Source organism: Hippoglossus stenolepis, chromosome 3 (genome assembly GCF_022539355.2).
Source record: "Hippoglossus stenolepis isolate QCI-W04-F060 chromosome 3, HSTE1.2, whole genome shotgun sequence".
Lineage (NCBI taxonomy): Eukaryota > Metazoa > Chordata > Actinopteri > Pleuronectiformes > Pleuronectidae > Hippoglossus > Hippoglossus stenolepis.
Window position 1 is genome coordinate 24,424,031 of NC_061485.1, and position 6,008 is coordinate 24,430,038.

The following is a 6,008-nucleotide window of genomic DNA, read 5'->3' on the forward strand; positions in this document are numbered from 1 at the left end:
CTGTTAAAGAGGTTAAAGAAACATTGATGAATGTGTCGACTCTTTAAAATCTTTAAAATGCTCAAACATACAAACCTGAATAGAAAGCCTGCTACCACACCCAATCCAGCTCCACCAACACTGAAATTAAAAGACTCATTAATACACAAACATGTTTATTGCAATGTTTTCAAACCACAGTAGCTACTGCACAGTGCATGCTATGACTTGTTGAGGCCAAAGCACAACTCTTACATCAGAAACAGAAGGCATTCATTCACAATGTTAAAAGTCAAAGCCCTCATTATTTATTAAAACTTCTGTGAAATTCAAAAAGCAGGTAAAACACAACTTCTCTCATCATTAACCATGCAGAATGACACATTACGCACAATTGTCCTATTGCACAACACTGTCAAGCAACACTTAGCAATCAAACATTAAAAAACTACATTTACATACAATCTGCGTATGAATTCACCTTGAAAATACCTCCTGTGTCTCTACAATAAACCCTCTCACTGGTCAGCACCCATTGTAACTGCAGCTGGAGTCATTCTCAAATTTGGACTTTAGTCAAATTTGTGTCTTTTTTTCATTGTAATGTAATTGAGCGTATCAGCATCTGGGGTAATACTGACTTTTAACATGAAGCCTGATTAAATACAACATTTCATTTTCATTTCTGTAACATTCATGCTGTAGTTTATAACCAAATACATAATCTTTTATTATACAGTACATCAGACATCATATCCAAAAGCTCTTGAATCTCAATCTCTTTCTAAGTTGTCATTGTCGTCTGCATCTTCTATGTGTCTGACAGCTGTTTTTCATCCTGATTCATATTCTGTTTGTCTCCGCCATTTTTGTGTCTGTCGCGTGTTAGAAATGTCATCATTGCTTGAGGTGAATTCTCCAGAGGAAATCCTGCTGCGTTCTCACACGGGCTCACTCAGACATTCTCCAGAGCTTTAACCAGGGGGCTGGCAGGAGAAACTCCGGAGCCTCTCACTGAGACACAAAGCCCTTCTGGAGAATGTCAGGAGATAATCTGGAGTTCAGTAGATTCAGTAGATTTGGTTTAAGATTCCTAATTAAAAATTTTAATTTGCTGTAGCCATTAATTATATCAATACACCTCAGTTACTGCTCTGTACAGTCATTTGTGTGATCGAAAGTGGAGTCAGACGTTTCCCAATAGAGAGTCAAGGGATGTTTATGGAGTCAGTCAAATTCACAGGAAATGATGCACCCAGTTCACAAGTACATACATTCCTGCACATGTCTGCTCTGTCATGACACTTCTCTTGAACCCCTGACAGAGTAGGTGGTCAAAGCAAGTTTCCTGTCAGCGATCAATAAACATGTCAAACAGAACTCTTCCTCTCGTGTCATTAGGCCTTCACAGCTTAAACATAATGCAGTCAGTCATCACGACTGCAAGGTTAAGAACTGCTGTGTACCACTGAAGAGAAATCAAATCAGTTGCTTCTCATCCAAATCCTGTTGCTCCAAGTTTGATATTCATTTTTCTTCTCCATCGTAAAGTTAACAGAAGAATCATTCTTGTTCAAAGAAAACTGGCCTTTATTTACATTCTTAAACTAGAATAGCTCTCGGTAGAACGCATCCCTCCGCAAAGGCCCAACAATCCCGATAAACTCAATCAACTTGCACCGAATTTCCCTCACTCATAGATCATAGTTATATCAGTTTCCAGATATCTATGTGCCTGATTTTATTTGATCAAGATCCATGTATTATTCCCTGGGAAAATTGTGAAAATGTTGAAAAAGGCTCAATCTCAATGAAAAATAATTCATGGATCTACCCCCCGATCTGGATCTGCACCAAAATGTCCAGTCAATCATCAATCAATCAAATTGTATCTATTTGTCTCAAAGGTGCAACATCGTCCGTCCCTAACACTCAACAAGTGTCAGGAAAAACTACCAGAAAATCCCATATTTGATCCAATACCACATCCTTCCACAAAGTTTTCATGGAAATCCGTTCAGCTGTTTTTGTGTGATCTTACAATCTTACAAAAAAAATAAACCTAGCATCAAACTAATTGCTAGGTGAAAATCATCAATATAAGATTTAGTAACTTGTATAAACTGATTTCTTTGTAATAATTGATTCCTATGTCACTCTCACTGACTCACTCACAAATCAGGGTCAGAATTACTGAAACTACAGGACTTGGTGGGAGTTCAAATGAAAAAACAAAACCGCTTGCTTCCTCCCTGAGTTTTTTCCGTTCGTTCTCAGCTGGTTGATTATCCCAACAAGTCCAAACATTGTCTACTTTAGCTTATGACAGCCCATTACTGCCAGGCTTAGTGTGAGCCCCGTTCAAAGCAGAGGATTAGAGGATAATTAAAATGAACAAGCTGATGTCATCTAAACTTGCTTGGCGAAGGGGACCGGCTAACACTGCTCCATTGAGTCCCCTCACTCGCCCATATTCCTGGGCGCAATTAGAAGCCACACTGGTTCCACAGGGGAAGCCGTACAGGATACTGCGGTAACTGGCTGGAGTCCCTATGTACTGAAACACTTAACATCCTCGGCTGAAGTATTGTGGGCAGAGCGGCGGTTGGTGGAAATTAGCGCTCGGGTCTCAGGGTGAAATATCTAATGGCCAATAAAAGATAATATCTGAGCACAGGAATCCCACTTCTCTCGATGGGAGGCATGGTTGTAAGTCACTGTCTTCAGTTAAAATACCAGTTGTCGTTCTGTAATAAAACGCGGTGACCTTTCCTGTAATTTGTTGTGACCTTACCTTGAACTCAGCTTGAAAGCATCATCAAATACAGATGTGCATGTGGCGGCAGGGCAACAACTGCTGAGCAAAATTACGAGCAGCATCGGGAGCAGTGTCATGCAGTAATGAGCCCTAATACCAGGATGGTGCTGCCGAGTCTGGAGCCTGTGGATATTATAGGGTGCTTTGGTCGAAGCCATCTTCGTTGATAATTCAACAGTGCGTATAATAAACCAAAAGGAAGAAAATTCAATCTCCATGACCCGCAGGTAAATAAATCAATCAATGACAATAAGGTCATGGTTGTTCACAGTTACGTGTCAAGTTAAAGGTCAGCGACTCGAGAGGCGTCGATCCACATCAAACAGCGGCGGTGGAAGGAGTTGCCTTATTTTCTCGACGTGACAACATTTCACGATCACTTTGGCTGATGTACAGCAGGGTCTGCAGCAAACAGACCTCACTTTATTCCCAGTTTCCCACAGAACTGATTACAAATGCAACGCCCCTGAGCTCCATCATCTCTGCAAACCAAAGGTAATACATCCTCGAGTCATTTTAAAAAGAGGATTTAAACTGTGATACTATAATCATGACAAAAATAGCAGAACACTCACCAATGTTTTTAGAGCTTTCCTTTTTTTTCCATAATCCGTGTGCTGAGACAATCATCTATGTGTGAACTATGACACGTTTAGGTGTGTCTGTTTATTTGTCACCTCAAAGCAGTGGCAGAACAAAGATCTTTCTAAATCAGGGGCTACAAAGGGGCTGCAATTTATTCAGTGGGGCCGAATATATGTCCAAACACCAATGTACAATTCCTGATTCAGTGAGGTGTATATTCAAGTCATCCCTTGTTTACTGTTACCTCTATAGGTTTGAGCAAAGCCACACATCATTAAATATATTTTTGAAACCATTCCTTGTTCAAACACATTTTGTGCTTCGAAAAAGCTTTAAAAATGACATTTCTTAACAATTTATTGTTAGTATTGTTGGTGAGTCAGTTATTGACAAAACAGAGGCAACAGCCAATCAGATTTAAACTGAGACTAGTGCCCCCCTGGCCCCACCCCTGGATCTGTCCCTGATTCCAAGTAATCTCATTAAAAGACTGAATCTAACAATAAATTGTTCGAACCAACAAGTGTTGACTGTATTGTCTCCAAAGCCTGATATGTTTTATTCTTCTGTCCCATAGAACTCTCTGTTGTCCAAAACACACCAATAAACCACACAGTGTTTCACAGCGTTTTACAGACACTGCTGTATATTTTGCTTCAGTCCCTCAAATAACACGTTGTTGCCCTAAAGCAATAAACTGACTTAAAATAGTCCCCAACAAATATACAGTTTATTCCTGTTTGAGTAAAATGTCACTCCTTCTTCAGTAGAAACCAATGATCTCTGGGCTGCGTGGCACAGAAGGGGTAGAGCAGACGGAAAATGACCCATCATACGAAGATCCTTCTACTTTTAGGCATTTACATGATAATAAAAGCACAAATTTCTTTCATTACCTCTGGTTTGTGAAATAATGTTGTGCAAAGTTGTGTTATATATTTACCACAATTAAACAAACACTATTACTCAATGTTTTGAGGAAAGCAATATTTAGCTTTGCAGATAGTTTAGTGGATTATTTCCTGTCAATTTTGGCCAATTTTATCAATCTTCTAAAAACACATGAAGAAATACATGTAGAACTATATCTATAACCAGCAATAACCCCACTGCAGACAGACACATTATAGATGTGATTCTAGATTTTGGCCAGTGACAACACTTTGTTCAGTGAATGAAGTCCTCCATCCATTAACAGCAGTGGAGCAGCCAGCCACAAGAGCCTGAAGTCCCCATCCACAGTCCTCTCTCTGGTTCAGGTGACAAGAGCATTTGGATAGAGGTTGGATTTAGATCGAACTTGGTTTGGGTTGAATGAAATAAACACAGTGTTAAACAACACATGGCAACATGATCTTTCTCTAACCTTAACCAACAGCTGCAAGGGCCTCAACATGACCATAAAAAATAAGATCATGCTGGAGTCACTGCACTTGGATGTTAACCTGCAAGATTGGAAATATTTGTGGAAAACTAATACACTGCCTGTAAACTTTATAAATACGCCAAATGTCAGTTACCTGCCAAATACCTAAATTAAGAACATCGTCATTACCTTAATAGAAAACATAAGCCGGTCCAAATAGAATAATATAACCAAGAATCAGTGTCACGCAAAGGGCAACAAAGAGGAGAGAGGAAAATCAGTGTAGGACAGTGTGAAGTGTGACAAGAACTAAAATAAAAAGATTCACAAATACTTGATCAAATACATACATCGGAGAAAAAAAACGAGTGAAAGTAATCCATTACTCTCTCCAAAAATAAATACTTCTACAGGAGTAACATGATACCAGAATCTCTGTATTTCAATTACCTGTTCCTTCTAAATCTTTACTGATAGAGACCCATTTATTTTCCCGCTTCCCCTCGAGGAATCAGAAGCAGATGTAGGGAAACACTACCGCTGGCAAAACAACATAGTATGATTAGGAAGGGGGATGAATGGCAACATAAAGGGGGCCCCAACAGCTATAAAAGGCCACATTGCATTCAGAGTCACAGATGAGTGAAATAAAAAGGGCAGGACGGGCAACACAGAGTGTGATCTAGAGCAGAGGTCCAACAGCTCCACGCCAGAGGAGGCTGAATAGAGCTTTTTAAAGAAGAGAGTGCCAGGTCACGATGAGCAGACGGCTGGAAAAAACAGCTCCGATGGTGGAGGCCTGACCGAGCATTTCGATGAGTTGGTCTCTACATCCCACTTTCATCAGGGAACGAGCAGAAACTCCACACCGTGAGACTGGAAAGATGAGCCGGAGCTGCTTTCTGTGTGGCACATTCACAGGAAAGTGTTCTTTATGGTTCATCATATTACAGTGTAGCGGATATCTGCCTTTTTAGACTTTGACCTTTGCCTGCAGTCTGTGGTGTTAAACACAGTGGCTGTGGAGCAAAGCTCGGCCGACTTTAGTGTAAGCTGGTGGCAGCTGAATGTGCAGTGACAGGCCTCGGTCCCCTGTTCTCCCACCCTCAGCTTCTACAGACGAGCGTCCACTGGAGACTTGTCAAGTCCAAGGCTCTGGTTAATGCACTCTCACTTACTCACACACACACAAAGAAAAAAAAAACGAAATCATTCACCATCTTTGTCAAGCTAAACAAATAGTCCCATGTCCCATACCAC